At 35.8% G+C, this 27,553-nt stretch overlaps 1 protein-coding gene across 1 annotated transcript in view; it reads left to right on the forward strand.

Annotated features, from left to right (window-relative positions):
* Positions 1–27,553, forward strand: part of GPC5 (glypican 5) — a gene marked incomplete at both ends in the record, with an annotated part of 1,071,098 nt that overhangs the window by 46,728 nt on the left and 996,817 nt on the right. The window lies entirely within an intron of this gene.

The following is a 27,553-nucleotide window of genomic DNA, read 5'->3' on the forward strand; positions in this document are numbered from 1 at the left end:
ATGTCGTTCTATTTAAACTGTGCTTTGTTTACATACATAACTAAATCACAAAGCTGATTAATTTTTAAAACTATACTTAAGTAAAATAAATGCAATAAGTCAGGATAAAATTTGAGTTAAAATGTAGTTCATGATGAATTGATGTTGTTTTTGTAGAAGCCATGGAATGTCAGATTTTAAGATGTTATTGATTCAGTGATTTTAAAGATGTCTTAGAAAATAACGTTATTTCTGTTATGGGATTTATTCATGTGATGGAGGAGAACATATCCATATGTCTTTTAGGCAAGCTCTGGTAATTTGAACTGGCTGAACTGAAGGACTTTTACCACCCACAGAAAATGATGTTATGATATTTTTCTCATGGAAGTGATAGCTTGTACAATAGGGGAAACACATTTTAGAGATCAAGAAGCAGTGGATAGATTTGACCAGAGTAGGTATGTGGGTGGGGATTGTGGATCATGTGTTTGAAAACTTGAGCTGGATTCACCTTGAAGAAGACTGAAAACATTGGCTGGAGTTTGAGAGTGTCACTAATATTTTTAAACAGGGAAGCTCCATTATGATTTCTTCTCTTATTGTCAAAACCTAATCCCTCCCAAGTGAGGATATGTGGCAGAAGATGATGACAAATCAAATCTACTTATCTTTGAGTAGCAATGTTAACTGTATAAGGGAAAGACAGTGCCAGCAGTTACTAATAACACATAGGCACTCAATGAATGTTTGTTGAACATTTTCTTCTGTCTTCAAGAATAGTGTAATGCTTTTTACATCTTCTTGGCTAAATTGACCAAGATAGAGCAAATCTAGTTCAAAAGCTAAAATAGAAATCCTGGAAATTTTAGGCTTTCAAAATGGGGTTAGGTTGCTGAAGAGTTTGGGAAATATTGCTGAAAACTTGGTGACAGCAATCTAAGTAGTAGAAACACATGGGCTTTCTCTACCCACCAGAGTGTCAGATAATTTTAGATATATTTTTATTTTTTTATTTAATAAATTGTGCCTTTTATATCCAGTAGGTTGTGTTTTGCTATTTATTTTAATATTAATTATAAAAAACAAAAGCTAGAGCCTTTTGTTAAAGCACATTTAACAAAATATGATTTGTTAAAGAAGCTGTCCATTTTCTTCTTTGGTAATATCAATTTTCATTTAAGAATCATGAGAAAGCAATATAAATTTATAAGAAATTTGCCTAATGACTAACTTTACTGGAACACATTCCCTTACAAGAAGAATATCTACTTTTAATTTAATGAATAGGATAAGTAGTTTTAGTCTCGTCTCCATAAAAAAGCAAGTTTAAAATATATATGCTAAAAGCAATTTGAGAGATCACTTTTGCATATGATAATGGAGCTGGCTACTTTATCAATAAATAAAATGTCCTCTGTCTAGTTTCTGTACCATCAAAATAATCCAAAAACAATTCAAAGTCTTTATTTTTTTGAGGAAAAAGAAAACAACACATTTTATTGGGAAATTTAGTCTGCTGGGGAGAAATTTAATGGGGAAATTAGTTCACTTCTCAAGTGATGTAAGTAGATTTGCTCCATTTTGATCTTTGATTGCATTCATATTTTCTACTTCAACAGGATTCACCCTTTTGTGTGACACTTGGGTTATAAGACACTTTGGAGTGGAGGTAGTATGGTGTCTGCTCTCATGGAGCTCATGGGATCCCATGTGAGCATGTATTTGAACTAACCCTTTGGATATGGCCTATGGGGACGACTGTTTGGGTTTGTGGCTTTAGTGGACTCACACTACTGGGAGATGAAGGCCTGGAGGTTGGGAATTGCTTAGGGGAGAGGGACAGGTGCTGGCAGCTGGTGCAGGAAGAGGGAAAGTTATTCTGTGTACAACCTACCTTCAGCTCTGGAATTCAGCAGTCAGAGATACCTGGTCTGAATTAGCCTACTGGGATGTGCTTCCCTTTCATTTTTCCCTTAAGGAATTTCTTTGTTTCAGATTTTATGAAAATAAACAAAACAGCCAAACAAAAATCTGTTTTTGGAAAGGCCCATGGTTAAGACCTAGGGTTTCACTATATCCTAAGGGCAGTCATTCACGCAACATTTTCTAAGATACAGGGAACAAACCACTATCCCTGTATCTGTTGCTGTTCAGAATTAGTGGTGCTGTTTGCAGAGAGGAACACTGGTTTTGTCACAGTGCAGATAATAACTGTTCTTCATTTTCAGGGATTTAATACTGTTCTTCATTTTCAGGGCCTTAATAATGTTTATGAATAAAGCAGAGCAGCCTGTGATAATGTAAGAGTTTATTTCCTTTCAGCTGTTTTACCCAGAGTGTGGCTTTTCCTGCTTGAAGACTATTTTGGAAATATTTTTTATAAATGTTTTATTCATTTATACACTAATGTGTGGAGTGTTTCAGGAAGAAATAGAGCAAGTTGACAGAGACTATGTCATCTACTGTAGAAAAGGAACTCATCCAACTTTCAGACTTGTCAGTTTTGATCTCAAATGAGATGATATAGTTTAGGTTTTTAAATTTAAATTACCTCATTTTCAGAACCTCAAAAGTGAAATGAAGGAACACTTTGAAAAATGCTATTATAAACTTGAGTTTTGCTTAAACATTGGGTGATAAGGTTAAGGAAAAAAAATCTTCCTTCAAAGGTATACCTTTTCCTATTTTTTTCATTTTCAAATGGCTCACATAATTCTAAAATATATGGTAGATCTAAGTCTTTATTCTGGAAGTTTCCACTTACATATGGCATTTAAAAATGTACATTACTACAATAAATGTACATTACTACTGGGTGATTAATGATATTTAGAATAGTAAAGATTTAATATTTTTGTTTATGATTTCATTCTTTTGGTGTATTAAATATTTATACCTTGATTGTAAGTACTTAAAAGATTGGCAGGTTTGCTGGGTTAGATGTTAGATTTATTAATTTCATAAAAAGTTCCTGTTTTCAGTGAAATGTAGGGCTATATTAAAAATTAAATATAATTTATAACAAAGGAGAATTAAGATTATTGATATAAAATGGATTTTCTTCCCTTAAACTAAAAGATATGACTCGCTGTAAATTATACAGCGAGTGAACAGCTCCTGTAAAACTAGTGTAAAATGATAGACACATACATACGTATATAGTCAAAGAATGTTTGAATATAATAGTGTCTGAGGGTATAAATAGATTTATACAAATGTTTATAATATTAAGCATGGAATACATTAATCTTACTTTGTTCACTTTAACTGTTTTTTACAGAGATGGATAATATTTATAATTATTGCCTCGGAAAGTATTATGTGGGAGGATAAGGCATAATGTCATTTCTAGCCAAGAATCACCTGATCAAAGCTCCAGAGTAAAGGAACAGGTCGCCTTAGGCTGGCATTGTTGAGAGACTTGTTTGTTTTCCTTTGGTAGGTACCTAGAGCAGATACTCACATATGTAACTGAATCCATGAATGAATGAATGCTCCTCAGTAGGAAGATGGTCCTGAAATAAAATGACAGATTCTCTCCCTCCCTTTGCCCCTTTGCTTCATTTCTCCTTCAGCCTTTCTCCTTTTACTTCTTTTTTCCTTTTTCTTTACTGTTTGTCTCTTCTTTTTTCCTCTTTTGATGCATTTAATATGTCCATTGAGTGCCTAGTAGATGCCAGGACTGTCCACACAGATTGTACAGTGTCCTAAGGTTAGCTATTTTATTTTTCTTGGTTTTTTCAAACTTCCAGTATGCCAACATCTGATTATCGATTTTATAAACTAAAAAGGAATATGTTACAATGTTTTTGTCTGTGGTGTTCCAAACATGATTGCATTCTGTCCCTTTAGTTTTAAACGGACAGTGTGTGGTTTAGTGTGCTAGCTCACGCAGCAGTTACCAATGCCTTTGTCTTTATCCAACTGTCCTTTATCTCTGAAATATCAAAAATCATTTCTTTTGAGTCTGTGCCAGCAGGCTGCCATTAGTTATGAAAATGCCATTAGTTATGAAAAAAAGCTAATCTTCTTATATGATAGATAAAAATTGCAAGAGCTTAAGTTATATTTCATCTGAGAATAAAGTTTGCTTTGTGTGAAGCATGATTGGTACTGGGAAATTAAGTGTGTAGACTGAAGATTAGCTTTACTTATCCAAATTTCTTTTGTAAATTTTGAGGAGTAAACTTTTAGTTGTGTTAATTCTGGTTGATGATAGATCATGATAATTTTACATCTTGGTATGGTAATCTCACCTAGAAAGTATATTAACCTGCTCATAGTAGCTAAACAGTTCTTTCCTGATTTTCTATGACACATTTTTAGGTAAATCTTTTCTATGTGAGAACTGTACACACATAGACTGTTTTATCAGATTGTTTATCATTCTGTTATATTTATATTGGCTTAATCTTGTTTTGGCATAAGTGATCACAGGGAGTGATTATAAAAACTACCTTGATATGGAATAAAGGACAGGATATATGGGAGATCACAACTAGCTGTGTTTGCGATTTATCTCTTTCTCTGTCTGTCTCTTATTCATCCACATAATTTGATTTATAAAATATCTTTTTTGCAGATTTGCAACATCTGTTCATTTTCCTTTTGGTGGACAAATCAATAATTTCAAAACTTATTTTTGCACTTATAACTTGCAGTGAACATTCTTGTTCATGTCTCCGTGGATACATGTTTTCCTAGGGCTTATACATACAATTGAAATTGTGACTTACAGGCTGTGTACATAGTCAGCTTCATGACATATTGCTGCATTGTTACCTTAAGGAGCTGAGCCAATTTAAACTCCCACAAGTAGTTAATGTACTTTGTCATTGTTCCTCATCCTTTCCAACTCTTGCTACTGTCATAATTTTAAAAGATTTTCTGGGCCAATAGATATGAAATGGTATCTTGTGTTCAAAATATGTCTTCAAAATATGTGGCTCCTTGATTATAAGGGAGTCTAGATGTCTTTTTCTCAGAAGTTCTTTCCATGCCCTTTACTTTCCTTAATAAATATCTCAGATGAACCTGATAAGAGGTCTTGTGCCATGATATGAATGTTTCTGTATGTAATTTAATATTTTTTAGGTACACAGATTCATTTGATTGCCAGGTCTTGAAATTTTAACTAAAAACTTAAATTTCTTCCAGTAGTCTATGGAATGCTAAGCTTCCTACAACTTTTCTGCACATACCTGTGACTTACAGTCACATGATTACTCCTGTCTCTGCAGTCTTGCTCTCTTCCATGTGCTTTTGCATCTCTTTACTAACATATTAATTCAATATGAACATTGTAGATACCGCCTTCATGGACTCATATACATGCACACCCATTAACTTAAGATAGATGTATAAGATCCGTTTTATAAGATGGTGGCGAGGAAGGAAGATAAAACAAAAAAAAATCATTAAACATTGATTTCTGTGTTTGCAAGTGTCTCCAGCTCCCTCTCCATCATCAGTCCATGAAGGCACCATCCTCACCTTGCTCTCTTTGGTCCGTATCCCACTTGCTCTCCTGTGTAATGCTCTCCTCTCCTCCCCAGACAGTGAGATCATGTATCTTCTAGCTCCTTACATCATAGAGCATGGAAGTATTAAGTAACTGTCACACAGCTCTGAAGGTGAATTTAAACTGAGGGTCTGTTTTCAGCTTAAAAAGTTTTTATTTTTTAAAACTGTTCCTAGGGCCATGAGGGGTTAAGCACAGCATTATGAAGCAATCCGTGGCCTCTGCAGCAGGAGTTTGATCCCCGGCAGGCCAGGGAGACACCCACATGGTGCGGCAGACCTCTCCTGTCTCGCCTGCTGCTCCCTTCAGCAGTGCAGTGTATTTCAGTCAATCTGCTTGTTCTGTTCCCCCCTCTGTCTCTGGAGAATCTTCTCACCCCTCAAACCTCTGGCCTATACCCCAGTTTTTGTATACATAAATAAACAAATCTTTAAAAAAAAACAACAAAAAACTATTCCTAGCTCTATTGAGATAATTGACATAGAAGACTGTGTAAATTAAGATGTTCAAAGTGTTGATGTGATACACTTAGATAAATTATAATATGATCACTGCTTTCATTAACTACTTCCTTCATCATGTCACATAATCATTTTTTTTTTTTGTGGTGAGAACACTTAAGATGTACACTCTAAGCAACTTCAAGTAAATAAAGAGCATTATTATTTTTATTTGTTTATATTTTTAAAGTTATATTTGTTAAGGTAATGTTTACAATACTGTACATACAACCTCTACAGTTGTATGTTAGCTCACCATGCCCACCACCAAAGCCCCAGTAACCTCCATTAGATGTCTTCTCCCCTGCCCCACCACACCCCGCTCTGGTAGCCTGCCCATCATCCTTCGGACTCTTCCCCTGCTGTTTCCACCCCTCCATCTCCCCGCCCCTCCATCCTGTGTTAAGTCCCCAGAACTGATTCCTCTTTTAACTAGAAATTTGTAGTTTTGACCAGCGTCTTCCTTTGCCCATCCTCAGCTCTGACAATCACCCGCCTGTTCTCTAAAATGAATAATTTCTCATCATCCGCTTATCTGTTAGATGTTTTGTGAGCAGTGTACAAAATATGGTAATCCAGAAGTGCAAATAAGGCATGTGATTATTTTTCTAGTGTTATTTCAATTGAATATTTTATATTTTCAAATCCTAATGTTGATGACATTTGTAATCCATGAAAACCAATAAACAGCTATCCTCTACTTTTAAAGCAGAATTTATTTATCTTAGAAATGTTTACTTCAGAAAGCAATAATAAACTATTAAAGTTAATTGGAAATTCTCATAAGATTCAAAATACATTTTATTTAAATGATCTTTCTGATTTTGCTTATAACTAAATATATTCATAAAGAGGGAATAAACTAAATTGACATAGCATTTTTGTAAATATTTTGTAGCAGTACACTTGAAGGGAGAGTTGGAATGTAACTATTGTATAATGTAGCTCACTTTGTAATCTAATATTTATGAATTCTTTTAAAAACCTTTTATCCCATGGAACAAACTTGTTCATTATATCGATAATGCTATCTGAAACTTTCATGCTCTAAAAAGTGAAATCCATGCTTTTTTCCCCTGGATTAACCCTGTACACTCCATACCTGAATGTGGATTTTTATTTTGCTGATGATATCAGATAATATATTTTGTGAAACTATGTTTTAGAATTAATATTTCTGCACAGCAAAAAGTTTTATTCTCTCACTGAATATTTTTAGACCCCTAAGTTTTTGGGGTGATCACCCTGAATGGCAATGTGCTAACAGACAACGAACTCCACTATAGCTACAGGGGATGGAATGAATTGGAGTAGAAAATGTATATCTGGTGGTGAAGTTTTGGTATAGTTATAAGGGGAAATGGGAGGGCAAATGAATAAAATCCACCTACAGGGTTAACATTGGAGACAACTAATTAATTTGTATAGCTAGTTTGCCTGATGATGTGACTGTCTTCATTTTAGTCCTTTACAGTACCTGGAGAAAAGGTACTTGTGGAGCAGTGCTGATACCTGGTTGATGTGGGTGACAGGAGACTCATCCATCCATTCAACAAATATTCATGGCACCACCTCTATGTGGCAATATTTTTTTGAGTGCCTGGGATGCCTGTGTGGAGGAAACCAATATCACTATCCTGACAGTCTTGGGAAGTTAGAAAACAAAGAACAGAATACAGATATGAGTTAGGATGTACTGAATGCTTTGGGAAATGTAGCAGTGAGTAAAGAGAGGGAGATTGAGTAATGGAGGGTTGCATTTTGAAATTGGGTAGTCTGGGAAAAGGTGGCACTTGAGCAGAGACTTGAGGTAAATGAAGGGCTTGGCTATGTTGATATCTGGGAGAAACACATTCTAGGAAGTGGTAGGAGTGTATGTACCTCAACTGTAAGAGGAATGATTCACAAGGTGTCTGGGAGGCTGGCGCACAGGAAGTGATATGGCATGTTATTGGAAAGAGTTGACCGGGAGCAGATCATGTGGAGCTTCTATGACTTTTATCCTGAAATAGGAGTTTTTGCCATAGGCATGAGATGATTTTTTAATTAATTAATTAATTTTTTTTCTTACATCATTGTAGTCCCTGTAGTTCTCTTACCACCATATCATCTGTGAACCATCACCATATTCCCTTGTGTCCATTCCTCCCTCCCTCCATCCCCCTCCTTTGCTGTATGCCTCAGTTCTATGGTCAGTTTGCTTGTTTTGACTTTTTCTTGACCTTTTGTTTGGTTTCTCTATATTCCATATATTAGTGAGACGATCCAGTATTTATCTTTCTCCTACTGACATATGTTGGCTAGCATAGTCCCTTCCAGCTCCATCCATATGCCACAAATGGCATGAGTTTGTCTGTTTTGATTGTTGCATAATATTCCTTTGTATAAATATACCACAACCTTTAGATCCTTTTGTCTATTTTGGGGCATTTAGGTTGTTTCCATATCTTGGCTATTGCAAATAGTGTTGCAGTAAACATAGGAATGCAGGTTTCTTTTCAAATTAGTGTTTTTGTGTCTTAATTTAATTTAATTTTTAATTTTTTTAAGATTTATTTTTATACAAGAACTGGGGTACAGGCCAGAGGTGTGGGGGTGAGAGGATTCACCAGAGACAGAGTGGGGAACAGAACAGGCAGATTGACCGAAGTACACTGCTGAGGGTAGCAGTGGGTGAGACAGGAGAGGTCTGCCACGCCATGTGGGTATCTCCCTGGCTGGCCGGGAATTGAACACCCACTGCAGAGGCTGCAAACAGCTTCACAGCTCTGTGTTCAACTCGCTGTGTCACTGGAGAGGCCCTACATGAGTTTGTTTTTAAGAAATTTACCCTTAATTTATTTTAATTCTAAAATATGTAACATGGTTACATAAAACTGCTAAAAAAAGTTCTTTATTACTTAGTATTTCCTTAGCAAGTAAGATTCTGTGATGAACTTAAGGGTCTTGAGATCAATTTTGAAAACTTGGGGTAATTCCTGGAACAGCAAGAACATGTTTGACATTATTTATATGCATCAAATATAGACTAACTTCTGTTTACCAAATAATATCAAGTTATGTTATTTCAATAATATCATTCTGCTGTATTGTCTCTTATCTAGAAATAATAATTCATGTAACTGACATTATAATCAAATTAAAATTTTTTAAATCATGTAAATAATACCAAGTGCTTATAAAAATGTATAAACTTTCCTTTGCGGTTGATTTTTTTTTTCCCTATAGCCTCAGGGGATGAGCAGGTAAAGAGGAAAATATTAAACCATCATCCATAATATTTAATTGGTAAAGTGGTAAGATGTAATGGAAAATAAGATACCTCTCCTCCAACAAATAGAGGACTTAAATTTTATAACCATTTCTCAATGTAGCTGTTCATGATAGAAAATTATCCATGCATATCTACATGCTTTTAGCATAAAATATATCTAGTAATAAATGGAATATATATGCCATTGCTTTTATGCGGAGGGCTTGAAATGGCATCTCAAGATCCAGAGTCATAATAGTAAATAAAGGGTAATTGTTGGATAGCTATGCTGTGCTTCTTTTATTCTGGGGTAATTCTGCCTGTAGGCTAACTTTTATGTAAACAAAGATAATTGAACTTTTACACCTTAAAGGATATTGTTCTCTTGTACTATCTGTTTGATTCTGTCTCCTCAGGGTATAAGCTTAGTTTGAATGTTAACTTAGGAAACATTCATTTTTTTCCCCTTAAGTAGGAATAAATTGAAGATACTCCACAATAGAATAAACATTGGTCTTCGTTGTAGGAAAACATTTGTTGTGATAGGATGGCAAATGCATAAGAGTATAATAATAAGTGTTCTAGAAAATCTGGATTTGAATTCCATTTTAAGACTTGCTAGCTGGGCTTCCATTTCCTTGCTTTTGGAATGGAAAAATAACAGTACCTTTTTCTAGACTGCAATTGATGAGGATTGCTTGAGGCAATCCCCATACAGTAACTAATATGGTGCCTGCTGCATAACAAGCACTCAATCTGTTAGGTAGAAACTGACATCTGCATCAAGAACTAAGGTTTGACTGTCAAACTGAGGCAAAGGTATAGAATTCGAAGTGAAATAAATGAGGAGAAAGACAAATACCATATGACTTCATTTATATATTGGATATAAAGAAACAAAACAAACCCTAGAAGTCTGAATGTAGAATTGAGGCTACTAGAGGGGAAGGTGGGAGACTGGGAGAAAAGAGGGGACCCAATGGACTATGGTGGAGGACTATGGATACCTTGGTAGTGGGTTTGGTAACATACACCTGAAGAGGTGTCAACCTATATTCTAAATTGTAGACAGTCCTTGGATCAAGAAGATGTGGTACATATATACCATGGAATATTACTCAGCATTCAAAAAAGATAAACATATGCAATTTGCAGCAACATGGATGGCGCTGGAAGGGATCATGCTCAGCGAAATAAGCCAAAAAGAAAAAGAAAAATACCGGATGGTCTCACTCATAGCAGGAATCTAGAAAACTTAAATAAGGGACCAGGAAAATGAATAACTATAAGAAAGTGAAAATCAAAATCAACAAAAAACTATGAACCAGAGACACTTTTAGGGGGGCGGGGGCGGGAGGGGAGGGATTGGGGTCAGAATGGGGGGCTGCAATTGTATGGGGAATATAACAATAAAATTTATAAAAAAAAATAAATTGTAGACAGTCTTGATGACCAATGTGACCTCCAAAAAAAAAAAAATAAGGAGATATAACGTTCAGGGAAAAGTATTCAGTGACTTAACGAAAACCTTAATCTTATTACTGTCCTTTTCCAAATGAGAATGTCTCCATGTTCAAAGATTTTCAATTTTTGATATCACAGTTCATTCTGATCATACTCAGAGACATGTATAATTTATCTTGGCAAAAACATTAATCTGACATTTAAAAGTAAGGTGAAGAAAGAGAATGAGGCATGTAGCACAATACTATTATCTCAGAGGTACATGTATCAAAATAAATTATTTTGGAGGCTACTGTTCATTAAGATAATTATCTCTTTGGTCTGACTATTGCTAATCATTGTTCCACAACATTATGGAACTGTCCTAGCTGCTGCATTTCCAACCTCCTTAAAATATGAAATATTGTCTGCAAGACATTGTAGAGAATTTCCTCTTTATGTGAGGAAAGACAATATGGAGAGTGATGGACATTTAGAGTTTCCAGAAAATGTAATTTGGGAAAAGCGTTTAGAGGATTGAGGCAGAGGTGAACATTGATTCAAGAAGAAACAGTGAATGTTCTGTTCATGTTCTGATTTTAAAAATCTGGGTTTAATATGCTTCCTTGCTAGCTGTACTCCAATGACAATACTTTACAATGTTCTTGCCCAACTGCTTAGCATGTTTTTTATTACAAACCTTAAGGTTGCCTCAGATTAAATTATCTGTGTATTTCATTGCTCTTACTTGATGTATTTGGTGTGTTTGCTATTTTAATGAGTTTGTATATTTTAATGTAAATTAGAATATATTTAACAATTGGTAGTCCACTGGTGCAGCTGTTCTGAGAAGCAATTTGATAGAACTGAGTTAAACTGTGTGTTCTCTTCTCTTTTTCTCTCTTTCATCTAATACTTCTGTTGGTTATATATATTTGAAATTTTATTGTAAGCCATTTAGGGACATGTAGAAACATGTTAATTGCAGTATTGTTTTAATAGTTGGCAATTGAGATAATCTTGGATGTCTAATTAAGAGTATGGTAAGTAAAATGCACAGAAAATGCACTATAGAATAGCATACAGCATTAGGATAATTGAGTGGCTGCATACACAGTGACATGGATAGATTTTAAAAATAAGGTAAAAAAAGGAAGAAGGAGAATGAGGTATACCACACAATACTGTTACCTCAGAGATACATGTATCAAAATAATTCCCTAAGATTTACTAGAACATACACATTTCAGAGTTTACATTAAGCACATCAGAATGATTGTGTAACTTACCATCGAGCTTCATGAAATTGAAGAGATAAAGGGAATGTGCAGAATAGCTAGGAAATAAGAAAAGGAAATATACTTTGGTATAAATCTACAAACACATGTATGCATGTATGGGATCTGTCTGCTGGAAGAAATGCTGATGAATGAAATCAGAGCACCCACATAGATGAATAGACATACCATGCTCATGTATTGGGCGACTCAGCAGAGTAAAGATGATCGTTTTGCCCAAATTGCTCTATAGTTTTGGCATCATTTCGATCAAGAAATAGCAGGCTGTATGTAGATATAGTTAAACTTTAAAAAAAATTTACATGGGAAGGCATACAGGGACTAAAACAGCGGAAACAATTTTGAGTGAGTTAAGTGGGAGGGATCATTCTTTCTGATTGTGAGGCTTACTATATAGCTACAATAATTGTGTGGTATACGGTGTAGCATTGGCAGAAGGATAGAAGATTTGAAACCCAACACTAGACCCACATTATTATAGCCAGCTGATTTTGGATAGGTGCAAAAGCCATTCCAAGGAGAAAGTATATATTTTTCAAAAGATTATACCGAGCAGTTGTACATTGATAAGGAAATTATTCTCATATTTTGTATTGAAATGTCTAAATATTTCTGCCCAAAGATTTTCACAAATTCTGCCATTTCTGCCTTCATTTAGAGAGCCTTTCTTTAATTTTCTTTGCTAAGACTAAATTTATTGAAAAGGTCATCCATGGGATTCTTTTGAATATTTCATTCAATTTAATATTGTAAGTCATAGACTTGCTCAGTGTCAGTCCATCTAGTGGTATAAAGTTATTCAAATAAAAATAGTAGCATCATCAAATGGTTCTTCCCACAAGTTGAGTCAATTGAATTAAAATTTGGATCGTGAGCATTATTTGGGATCCTACTGCTTAATTTATTCAAATTTTAATGTCTTGCTACAAGTGTTCTTAAGAATGAAATATGTTAAAAGTTGTAAAACCTGAGGTTCTTTTGTGTACATTTTAAAATATTTTGATTTAAGATCCCAGGTGGTTTCTCCTATCCATAGGATGACCAGTTAGGTTGTTTAATAATTTGAGTGAGAGAAAGGCAGTGGTGTAAGTTTTAATAATGATGACAGAGAGTAGGAGAGAAGGAAATTCTAAGTATATTTAGAAAATAATTTAACAGGGTTGGATAACAGAATGACATGGAGTGGGATTAGGAAGAAGGAGGAACCTAGGGTAAGTGTTGAGTGTGGCATGCACATGGTTTAATTTTATAAAGTTCTCATTTTACTTCTTAGTTTTTAATAATGTTCTCTTAAAAAGTCTGTTCAATTCCAAGTCTGTGGGTAAACTTTTAAGGAGAACTCATCTATTCCTTCCTTGATATTTATTTAGTTTATATGAAATGCTGGACACTATACTGTAGTCAGGCTGCTCTTGACTTGCACAATTTTGTATTAACTGAAAATCATCCATGTCGGAACTGGCCCCTTGCTTTACAGAACTTTATTGAGCTTAGTTACTAGGAAACTGTGTAAAATGGGTCCTGCCTATTTCTCATCTCTGGATAGGACAGAAAATTATGACTGCTTTCAAGAAGCTTAAAAAGTATTGTGGAAAATAGGCAGTGGATTACCTTTCAATATGTTAGCTGGGAGTTAAGCTCTCATAGAGAAGACATCTGATACTGCTGGGAATTGCTGGGTAAGGTGGTTAGGGGAAATACTCTGAAAACAGTGGCAGTTCTCTCTTTTGGTCTCCTTTCTCTTCCACTCTTTATTTTTTTCCTTTCATTCATCATTTCTAACATAATCAGAGTTTTGTCCATCTCAATACTAATTTTCAAGAACTTTCTTTTAGATTAGTTATCTTTTTTACCTTTTATTTTTAGTAAGTTCTGTTTTAATCATTTCAAGTTTTCTTTTGCTACTCTTAAAATTTTTACTTCATGTTTCTTATGTCTTGTTTTTCTTTAACATTTAAAGTCTTCTTTAGCAGTGAAAGTTTTTACTGGAAATATTTTCCTTTGATTATAGCTTTGCTGTTCACTGATATTATACTTTGAAGTATTCTTTTCATGAAATTTTACTTTTGCTTTTCTACTTGTAGATTATCTAGAAAGTTTTTAGTTAGACTTGACAAGGTTCTCTGTAGTTTCAACGACCCTAAAATACCAGTGGTTAATGTCCACAAAGAGGTTATATGTTATTGATATGATTTATCTGTAGCTCCTCTTGTCTAGACTGAAGAAGTAGCCCTATCTGAGATCTTGCTCTGGTGGCAGAGGAAAAGATTACTCTAAACACATCTGCTTGGAAGGCATGCATTGCTTCCATCCACATTTTATCTGCTAGAGCAAGTCCTGTGACCAGGGTGGTTATAAAGGCATGGTGCTCACTAATGCTTCCACAGAGAGGACAGACTAAACTGCATATAAAAATTTGATCTGTCTCAAAGAATGTTTGTATGGGTTGAATTATGTGTCCCCCACCCTCCCCAAAAAGGAAAAAATGATATGTTGGAATTCTAATCTCAGAATCTGAGTTTATCAAGTCTTTACAGAGGTAATCAAGTTAAAATGAGGATGAGGTCATTACTGTGGGTCCTGATCTTATATGACTGGTGTTCTTACAGAAAAGGCAAATTTGAACAAAGAGACAGACATGTGCAGGGAGGAACATCATCTGTAAGTCAAGGAAATGCCTGCACTTATCAGAAGCTACAGGAAATGCATGAAACAGATGCTTCCTCATAGCCCACAGAAGAAACCAACTCTACCGCCATTTTGATCTCTGACTTCTAGTCTACAGACTATAAGACAATAAATTTCCGTTGCTTAAGTCACCTAATTTGTGGTGCTTTGTTACTGCAACCCCAGGAAATTGAATTCAAATATGTTTCAAAATTTCCAAGATATGTTTGGTTGACTATTTTTATTTCTTTCTAATTTTATTACATTTTTTATTAGAAAATTTAGGCAATAAAACTTTTACTATTCAGTATCCAGTTTTATTTTTCTGGTAAGAATTATGATCAATGAAAAAAAATTGGTTCAAACAGCTCATTCTGTACTTGAAAACTTGTACTCAAATGTAATTGGTTATGCTATATAACCATTCTACTCAGAAATTTAAAGAACAGTTTTACCTTCTAATTTACTGCCTTTAGTGTTTAGAAACCTTATTTATATAAAAATTGAGATTCATTTTTCTAAAAAATAAATACCCCGGGTTTTGAAGTCTATTTATATTAAACTTTTCACTTATTTCATTAAGTTGCAGTGACCAGCATGGTTAAAAGTAGAATAGATTACCCCTCTCCCGTCCCCCACCCCCTGTCTCTTCCCGTATTTTATTTTCTTAAGAAAAAAAATTTTAACTGAACCAGCATAATGATTTCCTTCAGACAGCGATCTACAAGGCCTATCTGTGATATCTCCCTTCCCCCATCTCTGTCAGATGGTTGCCTAGAAATTACAAAAAGGTGCTCATTATTGCTAAAATCTTCCTTTCCTTACAGATGGGGTTGAAATTGATATCTATATGTAGCTCAGCTGGGAAAGGAAATGGGAAAACAGAATTGGATGCAAAGTAATAGATTACATGCTGCTTTATTCTTAGGAAAAATTTAGATACCGTTAGAAGGCATATTGAATTTAAGTACATGATTTGTGATCCACTGAAATCATCTGCATTATTAAGAATTGTGAAAATATTATTTTATGACCTGATCTTGAATCAGGTAAGAGATGCTTCTGATATATGTGTATTTTGCTCTTTTTTTGTGTATTTTGCCCTCTCAAATACTATGACCTTGATGCTATTTTAACTTACATGTTTATACATGTAGAGGTGTCTGAAATAATTAATATAATCAATTTTGTGTTTTCAGGAGTAGCTGTTTGCAAACAGCAGACAAGCTTCTGTAAGAAACTGGAGCAAGTCTTTCCAGTTGGACTATATTAGAATTCCATCTACATTTTAATTTGGTTCCTGCTGTGTGGATATATTAGACTGAATCTATTACCTGGCTCAATGGTCCTCTCAGACAATTTCCCTTTCTCATTCTGATTTTATTGTAAGTGATCGTCAACATACTGTAGAAGTCTGCAAATCCAATTTTGATCACTCCCATGAGGCACTAATAACTGTGACCTTACAGTGAAAAAAAATGAAGGAATATTGTGATACTTAATAGATTACCTTTTGATTAAAGGTATTGTTTGTGGAGTGTTGTATGAGCATTTCTTCTTTACTGATTTTTCTTTTGGGTGTTGTCCAAAGAAAATGCTACAGTAATTACCCCTGGGGGCAAGACTTGGTTTTACATTTGACAATCCTGGTGATGTTGAACGTTCCTGAGTTACTTCTTTTCCTGGTGATCAGGAACCACCTGCTATTTTTTCTTTTGGAGATAATGTTTCTCAGAATATTTATTGTAATTCAGCTTTAGATACAGTCTTTTCATGCATTTAACACATTTAAGCCTGACTGTGAAACAGATTAATGGACTTTTGGTAGAAAGCTTAGGAACGTTAATTTAGTTCATTCTGGTTTATTTAACTGTGCTGCAAACTACTGGGTATACTTTTTCCCGACTTGCCGAGAAATTAAGAGAGATGATGTCAGTTGGTAATAGTATGGCCTTTCATTTTTTTATGCTGCCCAACAGTTTGATGAATAACACTCTTAGGGAAAAATAAATAGTTATTCATTCCATTTACAGGCTGAGGTTCTTATCTCCACCTGCTAAGCTGGGCCATCATCTCCCTGTGTCTGCAGCCTTGTTTAGAACCCTCATTCTCATCGTAAGATCATTTCTCCCTATCTTTCCTTCCTTTTTTTTTGTTTCTTTGAATATTTAATTCTTCATATTGTCCCTGTCTCTCAACTGCCTGCTATGTATATGCATTTATACCTGGATATCCTGCTAACACATTAAATGTTAGGGTTGAATGTAAATTTCTCATCCTCTACTAAAAGTCAACTTTTCATCTTAACTTCGTGGTGCCATTTTACCAGTTCCCCCTTGGATTTTAGGCTTAAAACTTCAAAGTCATCAATGATTCATCTCTCTCATTTACCTTCTACCTGTCAATTAAAAATGAACTTTTATTCTCAAGTTTACACTGTCCGTCCTGCTCCTTTTGATACTTTTATTATTGCAACAGCCTCTTGACTGAACTACTTTAGTTTTTGTCTTCTGCTGATCCCTAGTAACCTAACAGATTAAGGTTTTAAATTTTAATATTCATGTGTCATTCTCCAATTTAAAATTCTTCAGTGCATTGCAGTTTTTTTTTCCAGCTTAAAATGCTATCTAATATTCATAGCTTTAAATGTCTGCTATAATCTCCGTTATATCTATTCAAAATGAGTTCTTACTCATTTCACATCTTCTCTCTACCAGCAGGTCTTGTTTCCAGAATTATCTGTTCATTTGGTATCGTTACTTAAGAGCAGGGATTATGTCTCATATCTGTAACGAGTGTGATGGTAATAGGGAGTGAGGTCTTTTGGAGTTGATGAGGTCAGGAGGATGGAGCTCTGAGGAAAGGGACCAGTATTCTCATAAAGGCAGCACCTGAGAACTCCCTCAACCTTCCACCATGTGAGGAGGCACCATGAAGATGTATAAACCGAATGCCGATTTGCCTGTACCTTGATCTTAAACTTCCCAGCCTCAAGATCTATGAGAAATAAATTTAGGCTTTTTATAAGCCAACCAGGTGTGGTGTTGTGTTATAGCAGCATGAACAGACGAATGCCTGCGTGTATTTTACCTTCCTCGCCACAGTTTCTAACCTATAGTAGATGTGCAGTTAATGTGACCTTGTTTTTTTTTTTTCTTTTTTTTTTAAAGATTTATTTATTTATGCATACAAGAGCTGGGGTACAGGCCAGAGGTGTGGGGGGTGAGAGGATTCACCAGAGACAGAGTGGGGAACAGAACAGGCAAGATTGTCTGAAATACACTGCTGAGGGGAGCAGCGGGTGAGCCAGGAGAGGTCTGCTGCGCCACGTGGGTAGCTCCCTAGCTGACCAGGGATTGAACTCGCGCTGCAGAGGCTGCGAACAGCTTCATAGGCTGCTTCTTAACCCCTTGCGCCACCAGGGAGGCCACTTGTTTTGTTTTTCATCACTGGTCAGGGTCATCTTTACATGAATGGGATGTAATTTATCTCTTCTTTTGCGTTTTAGACCTTAAGAGCATGATCTCTGAAGTTATATCATCTGGGTTTAGCTTGAACTTTGGTCTGGTGACCTTGGACAATTAATGTCTCATTTGTAAAATGAAGACAATAAGCATGTTAATCTGAAAGAGTTGTAAAGACTACATAAGGGAATATATATATATACACACACACACATATATATACCATATATTATATATAATATATACCATATATTAGGCAATCTTTTTAAGTCATATATATATATATATATATATATAAGATTTTTCTCGCAACACAATATGTCAAGCTACTGAGATGCTCTTTACTAATATTAAAGTCATATGAGGTAAAGATTGCCTACTATATGGTAAATGCTTAATTACGTATCAGTAAAGATTTTCTGTATGTGGTATCTTTCTAGGTTGGTGTCAATACAGAGCATCTCAGTAGCTTGGCAAATTGTGTTGCGAAAAAAATCTTAGTTGGGCTACTCATTCTTTAATCTTATACGTAGGCATTGTCAATACCTGTAATTTTTATAGTAAGGCTTTTTATAGATACGTAGATATTTTTGTTTTGTTGAATCAAATGTGAAAATTCTAATGAAAGTGCTAATGATATGGTAAGACCACTGACATTGCTAATATTTGTCAAGATTAATATTATTTATTGATATTGTTATTACTACTCCTACCATTAGCATTGTTTATTGAACAGTGATCATTTATTTGTATTTTCTTAGTAAACTAAAATTGATCCACCAAGTGTAATACAAAAACTTACTGTAAAATATGGATACATAAATTATTAGCATGACTATATATCTGTCAAATGATAAAGAATTAAAATTAATTTTTAAAATATTATTTGGTGGGAAAGTTGCCCCTTTTACCTATTGTCCATCCTTCTTAAGCTTTATCTTCTTTCTCATCATTACTTTAAATATGTTTGTCTATTAAGTGTAGAATTTGCTTGGAGTTATTCTTTACAGTTTGGGATTTTTTTTCTTCCATCAATCACCTTTAATGTATGAATAATATTTAAAGTAATTAATGAATTATAAATAATGACAGATATTATTTATAGTAATTCAATATTTTCTGTATTCCACTAGTATCTTTTTAGATATTTTGGGAAAACCACCCCTTAATAAGGAAGGAATGTGAGTGTTATTGCTCTAGCAGAATATACAAAGTTTCTGCCAGTTGACTTTATACCTTCATCATTGATCTCATCAATGGGAATAGTTGGGAGAATGAGGATATAATTTCACTGTTGAATTCAGTAGAGTGAACATGTTTGACATCTTTTCTAGAACTGGGATTCTGTGAGGTGCTAAAAGTACAGGGTGGATGGAGGCAGGGCTTTATTTCATAATTCTTACATTCCAATTAGGAAGATAATGAATAATCTCAACAGAGAGGAGTCAACAGAGCAATAGCAGTAGATTCAGACAGTGGAGGGATTGACTTTATCAGAAGAGATGTGAGCAAGGTTGGGTGTAGAATGCTTCCTTATAGGATAGGGTACACGGTTCACTTGTTATTTTCAATTTAATTGCAATTTGCTGGTATATTTATTTCTTTTTATTTCCATGCATTTGCTATTAAGCAAGAATTTTTTTTTCTGGCTGCTGTAAAATTGTTGTACCAAATCTTCTTAGCTCTGACACAGTCATATCCCTCACTATAAACTTGAGTTTTATCTCCTTCACAGGTGATATTTAGAATTTGGCATCCATCAACAAAGCTTCAAAACAGAATATTGCTAGCAAAGAAAAGGAGCTTAAACAGGCAGTTCAAAATTTTATTTATACTCCAGGAATAGTAAGGAACCTGTTTATGACAGCTATTTCTCTCCTTTCAGGCTAAGATGCTTCATCTTTTAGCACTGTTTGTTGAGCAAGGATACCATGGAGGAATAGGTTTTTTTTTTTTTTTCCCCTAGAGCACTCTAGGCTATCAATTTTATAGACTCTGCATAATTCTCAACAAGAATGTAGTTTGAAGCAAGCTGTTATGATTAATTATTGCTCGTTAACTGGATCTTCACTCTGCATGAAAGAATATTGCGTTTTTTTTTCCCTCATTCTGAAAATCATGTTGCTTATAAAAAAATTGAAATGCATATGGGGAAATTGGAAGTTGAGATGCCCAGGGTAGACTGTGCAGAGAGCAAGCATGTTGAAAGCTTGGCTTATGTACTACTGTACTGATGCCATTGTGATTTTTCAGTAAGAATAAATTGGATTTCTCAACAGCAAATTTTATATAATAATTCATTTATGATGGAGATTATAAATCTCCTTTCTTCTTGGCAAGAGTCCTTGGTCAGTGTTTACATTTAGAAGATGATGGAAGAATACAGTACAAAAATAATTCGAGTCCCCAAACTCAAATTTCTTACCTTTGCAGAATATTAGTAAAATGGTTAATTTGCTTTATCAATATCTATCAGAAGAAAAACTACAATAGTAGCATATAATTTTTTAGTCTATTCTTTATACTTACGCAATGATAAGAAATTTAAATTTCTGTCTGTGAGTATTATTCTTTAATAGGTGCACTGAAATCTGTCATTTCTCACTGCACACTTGCCTCTGAGAGTCTGAATATGCCTGATTTTGCTGATGTAAACAATGACAGTAACACCAGAAACAAAATGCTCTAGTTTCTGACTTCCATAGGCAAACTTTGCCTACAGTTAATTAGAATGACAGTTTCTAACAATTCTAATCTTGTGTAGGTGCTAGGAAACGGAGTAGGAAAAAAAGAATTGCTCAGCATCATTAAATTAATCAGGCCAGTGTGCAGTGACTGCATGAGATATGGTTGATAATATTTCTAAATTTCTCATTCAATAAGAATATTTTTGGTGAAAGGAGTAGGGATTAAAGACAGTATGAAATGTAACTGACACTTTTTTTCACTAATAAATAACTTATTGCATATTTACTTTAGGGATACTACTCTAAAGCTTTTAGCTTATAAGGCCATAAAAAGGCTAATGTACCTATCTTCTGTTTAATGACTCTAATATGTAACATATAAGCAACAAGAAATCAAGAAGCAAAGAAGCAGAACCTAGGACAAAAGGATATTAAATGTAAACAGTATTACTGTAACTTCAACATAGTCTGAGTAGAGTTCCTTTATTTTCCCCTCTAGAGAAGTTGATCTTAATATTCATCTATTTTCCTAATTATATGTGGTCACCAGAAATGCAGTCCAGCTGTTGATTTATATCTTATTCTGTGTGGTTTCTGCATACTTTCTTAATAAATAACCAAATTTGGGTCAGTTTTTCCCCCTATTTGCCATTGGAAATAAAGCCTTTCATATCCAAGTACATAAGCTTGAACATGAAGTGAAGAAATGGGCAATTAGTAGGTGATGTTAATGCTGTTATTCTGTGTTCCTCTATGCGAGACTCCATTCTGGTAAGAAAGCTGTCTTGGTGTTAAGTTTCCTTCCTTTTTTAGCGTAGAAATAAAAAAAAGCATATGGTTCATCAGTCAACTTATTGCTGCATAACTAGCAACCACAATCTCAGAGGCGTACAACCTTAGCGCTTACTCCTTGCACATGTGTCAGCAGATCAGTGAGGGTTTGGCTGATCTAGGCTTGGTTCATCTTGACTTGGCTGTGGACTCTGGGTTGGGTCCAAGCAGGTCTGTTCCAGGCATTGGCTCACAGGAATATGCTTAGGTCTGTTTCCTGAGTGTTCATTTTGGAACACAGATGAAGGGAAAGTAACTACCCAAGAGAAAGCTCTTCTTTTGGTTTTTGGCAGGAATGTAAGAAAACAAATGGAAACATGCAGTGCCTCTTCAACATGAAGCTCAGAATGGGTCCACTGTCACATCTTCCACTGGTGAAACCAAGGCAGTGAATGAGGGAGTGTATTTCTCCCATGGAGCTAGAGGACACAAACAACGAATGCTTGCCAAAGAGCTGACCTACCGCATAGGGGATGGAATACATGCAGTAGCACAAATTCAAAATCTGTAAGAGACTGGAAGTAAATTAATCCTTTTTTAAGCTGAAGTCACAGTGCATTATAACGTTATATAAGGCTCAGTGTACGTCACTGAGAATCAACATGTGGATATACCATATACATGAAGGTCACTGCCAAAAGTCCAAATCCTCTTATCCTGCACTATGGCAAAGTCCTTGCAGGAGCAGCCATGGCCACTCTCCATGCACTGAGCTGGGCTCTTTGTGCTTGTTGCCTTAGCTTTGGGGATGGCTTTCCTAACCTGGACTCTACTGACGTTTGGAGTTGGGTGTCCCCTTTATATGAGGGGCTGACCTGTGCATGGTAGGATGCTTAATGACATCCCACTGAGTGCCAGTAGCACACCTGTCCCTGCACGACGGTCAAAAATACCTTTAGACATTGCCAGATGTCCTCTGGAGAGCAAAATTATATTCAGTTGAGAACCACTGACTTGTCTTGACTGATAATCTTTGACTAGGGAATCACTTCATTTTACAGATGAAGACACTGAGGCTGAGAGAGGCTACTTTACTCAGGTTTCACTGAGGCAAGTAAACAGACTTAGGATGAAAACCCAGATGTCTCTAATTCTCAAATACAGCCGTTTAACCATATTGTTAAAGGCTAACAAAGAATCTGCCTTTGGATCGCTTTTTTCTTCCTTGGGGATGGGGGAGGCCCAGAAAAGGCAATTACAGTGGTAGACAGTAAGTTCTATGAAAGGTATGGTCAGGGAATTATGAGAGAATGGGTAGGCTGCAGGATTACTCTGCTCACACTAATTGGAGGCAAACAGTTAGCACTAGATGGGACAAATGATAATTAACATGATGGAGGAAGACTGATGGGCCTCACTAAGTGGAGGCCACAGCAACAGAGTCTTGTGTACAAGGAATGCAAGAGAAGATGATTGCAGCAAAGAATGTAGTGGAGCAAATGGCTGGAAAGTAAGGCAGAGCCAGCAGTGATTTATGCCAGGCAGTGGATGCTGAACTTTAATCCTGAAGGCAGTGTTGGGGATTCACACAGGAATTTTAAACAGGGAAATTACAGAATCATATTTGAAATTTATAACATCACTCTGTCCTCTTGTCAAGGATGGATTAGAAGGGGGATTATAGATGACATGAGAATGTGCTATAGAAGCAAGAAAATTAAGTGGAAGGATGTATATTGAAGTATTAAGAGTATTTACTTTGGATAAGGATCATGGTTTTAATTTTCCTCTGTTATTATCTTTATTTTGAATTTTTCTGCCATGAAAATAAATATAGCTTTGCAATAAGTAGTACATTTCATTTTACAGCAAGAACAACTACTACAAAATAGGATGTTGCAGCAAAACAGGCAAGAAATGATAAGGACCCTAAGAAAGCAGTGGCAGGATGGATGGAGGGGTGATTTATCCAAGAGTGACTTAGGAGGTAAAATCATCAGGGCTTGGAGATGTATGTTTTGGGGGCATTTAAAATTTTTCTTACTGTAAATACTTGTATCTCAAATGTTCATAGAAATATAGTTATGTTAAACTATTTTTTCTTCTCCTAATATAGTTGATGTATATATGATGAAAGAAGCTACACATATAATCAAATTCAGCTATAAATCAGGACTATTGGGTGTAGGTCATTGGATCTGCTTACTTACAATGTGCTTTTGGTTGAGATGTTTATCCTTTGCTTTCATTAATGTTTCATTTGAGAAAGAAATGTTTGAGATTTTAGCACTACTAGTCATTTACATCTGAAAACTAAATAAAAGTTACGTCATGAAAGCATCTAAACTTTTTAAGTATTTATTTATTTCTATACAAGAGCTGGGGTACAGGCCAGAGGCGCGGGAGGGCGAGAAGCACCACCAGAGATGACAGAGTGGGGAGCAGAATAGGCAGACACTGAAGACACTGCTGCGGGGAGCAGCAGGTGAGGCAGGAGAGGTCTGCTGCCTCATGTGGCTATCTCCCTGGCCGGCCGGGAATCAAACCCGTGCTGCAGAGGCTGCAGACAGCTTCACAGCGCTGTGATCAACCTGCTGCACCACCGGGGAGGCCAACATCTAATCTTTTGCTAGAGGAGAAGGTGTTACTATCAGAGGAGAGGCACACAGCTGTAGAGAAGGAAATGACGTAGGTGAATAGAGATCTAGTGGGGCCCTGTGTGCACTTCTGGGGCACAGGGCATTTGTCAACCATTGTGAAGATACTTTAGCTTTTGGGGGTAAAAGTTAAGAGAAACAGGACCTGGTACCAGATAATAGAAAAAGAGATGCAAGGTTATTAAAGGATAGAAAATCACCAGCAATTAGCCAACTTAAAATTTTTGTTGCGGGTAACTACCTCTGTGACATTTGAGCCGAACAGTTTAAATACAATTGCATTGCTGGTTTTGAAGTAGAAATTAATGACTTCACTATGCAAGTTCTTAGGAATAATAGGAAATTCAATACAGCTAAATGAAGTAGAGCACCATTGTCTAATGTGGCCTACCTGCTAGTATTAATTATTGATAAATTTATAATAATACCTTCTATTTGATTAGAAGGATTTTGAATAGGCTTTAATTGGATAATGCAAGAAAGTAGAAAAAGAATGTGGGACTCTTCCATTCTCAGTAGAGCATGTAATTTAATGGTAAATACCTGCTGGGATTACGTGTGCCAAGAAAAGTAATTCTCTGGGCAATATATATTTGCAGAATTAGAATGAGTCTAGGTCTTATGATTGTACAACTGTTTACAGGGAGATCACAGCCCCAATACTTTGCTCTTTGGAATTTGAGTCTCCCTGCATGTGTTGAGTGTGTGTACAATTGTCCTGACTATGAAGAATAATTAGAAACATTTTAACAAGAATGGAGCTTTATTGGTTTCAGTTTGATCATCTCTTTACATTTGACTTACTTTAGGCTCCTACTGAGAGATGTATTTTGTGTAAGCTACAAACACGTCTTCATTTATGGAACCACAAGTACTGTGGACAGGATATTTCTTCTAAAATACCGGATCATTTTTATAGTATGAAGAGCAAAACAGAACACTGATCAATTAATTTTCTAAATTTCCCCTGCTGTGGATTTCACTCGTTATTAAATCCTTCACCACATGTAACTGTCTCTCTATAAAGAGTGATGTGTGGTATGAGATAGTTGAGCTGCCATTACTTGAAGGTGGAGGAAAACCACTTTCTATAATCCATTGCCAAATCCAGCATGACCATCCATTACTTACTCCTAAAAGGATCTTTTGTAAAAAACTTTCTAAATAATTTACTAGAGTGTCAGTAAATATTGCAGTTAGATTTCTATCAAGACATATTGAGTAGAAATTCTGTCTCTTTTGTGAAGACAGCCTGAAGATGGGAAACAGAACATTTCAGAACTGAGGAATAACTTGGAAAAATTTTTGTATATGTCAAATAACCTTTAGGGTTGGTAGTCTTTGATATTTTGGAGTTTCTGCTCAGTATTTTTAGACTTATAGACTAGTATTATCATAATAGTTTACCATAATTTAATAGACTGAAATAAGTTTCAGATCAGTGGTTTTTGTTGGTTTTAAGCAAATGCATGCTGTGCTTAATTAAGGTAAAGGGGGGATTCATTGGGAAAATTTGGGGCTGCTCTCCATTTAGAAGAAAATGTTGATTCTCTTTTTTTATGATTTTTTTATTTTCTTACATCATTGTTCATTTTTGTGCAGTATTTGATTCTCCCCTCATGTGCAGTTCCCATAATTCTCCCACCGCCATAGCATCTGTGACTATCACCGGAGTCCCTTCTGCCCTTCCCTCCCCTGTTTTGTCCCTCCCCCTCCACTCTGTGTGCCTCAGATCTGTGGTTTCCCTGCAAGTCTTGTCGTTTTCCTGACCCTTTGTCTGTTTCCCTGTAATCCTCCTATAAATGAGATCACTGATGTTTTCCATTGAGAAGAAAAGGCTGACTCTTAAGAAAGAAAAGAACAAGGCCGTGTCAAATGCTTCATTAACCAAAATTTGTGGACATTTTATCTAGAACATTGTCCTAAAACGGCAGTACCAACGGCTCTCCATCGCTTTGTTTTTTGTTGAAACTTAAAATTCTGGGAGAATAATACTGGTTCAGTTTGAGTCTTGTCTCTATTCCACTGGATAAATGATTAGTAGCCAGTGACGAGGACCACATTGTAAACACATGAACACTTAGGACATAGAACAGTCACGCATTATATTCTGTGCCCAGGGTTCTCTATCCCTTGACTACCCAAGGCATATGTGTCTGTCCTACCCTCCCTCCAGGGACACAACCAGCTGTCACTGCAGCTCCTGAACTGAGAGCATCATGAGATGTTCTGTGGCCCAGGATCTTTGGGTTTTATTTCTTTCCTAGTCACATTATGATCTTCTCTTGGGTGTCTATAAATAGAAAATATTAATAATAGTAATAGAACATGAAAGAAGACCTAGAAGTAATTTATGCATTTTGTACATATATATATGTTCATGTGTTTTGTGAATATATATTGTTTACTCACATAAATGTAGCCTTTATACCTGCATATGCATGTATCTGTATCTCTCTGTACACATATATGTAAGGCTACATAACCAGATACATATAGTGTATCCACAGATATTTCTACACAAAGATGAGACTGAGGAATTCTAATACTAGAATGAGCAAGCAAGAACTTGTAAGGTTACAGCCCTTGATTCTGCAAGAGATCAGAGTCATTACTGTCAGAGTCACACAGTAAGTTGACTTCTACTGTTGAAAATTTAAAGTTTACTTTGCATTTGCCTGCAACTTATCGGGCAGAGGAGAGTCTTTAACCATCACCTTATTTTTAAAGGATCTGAGTTCTTACTAGTTGTGCCTGTGTACAGTTGTAGTATATGCAAGAGAATCACTTAGGTCAGTAACACCCTCACTCCTCCAGGTCATAGGATGTTCAGGTCATGTTATTCTTCCTTGATGGTGTCACCAGTGGCTCTAACCATTCTTACTGTTTTCTTTTCTTTTTTTTTAAGATTTATTTATTTATGCATTCAAGACCTGGGGTACAGGCCAGAGATGCGGGGGGTGAGAGGATTCACCAGAGACAGAGTGGGGAACAGAACAAGCAGACTGACCAAAGTACACTCCTGAGGGGAACAGCGGGCAAGACAGGAGAGGTCTGCTGCGCCATGTGGGTAGCTCCCTGACCCGCCGGGGATCGAACTCATCCTGCAGAGGCTGCGGATTGCTTCATAGTATGGTGCTTAACCCCTTGCGCCACCAGGAAGGCCCGCTATTTTCTTTTTTTATCTGGTCCTTAGTGGATGAGAATTCCCAAAAGACCACGTGGCAGTCTCATTTGAGACCATCATCTTTTCATGTTCTACTCTGGAGTTATTCTCCCTTTTTTCAAAACCTCCCTATCAACATAAACC

The sequence above is a fragment of the Talpa europaea genome (genome assembly GCF_964194135.1).
Source record: "Talpa europaea genome assembly, chromosome: 6".
In the NCBI taxonomy this organism is placed as follows: domain Eukaryota; kingdom Metazoa; phylum Chordata; class Mammalia; order Eulipotyphla; family Talpidae; genus Talpa; species Talpa europaea.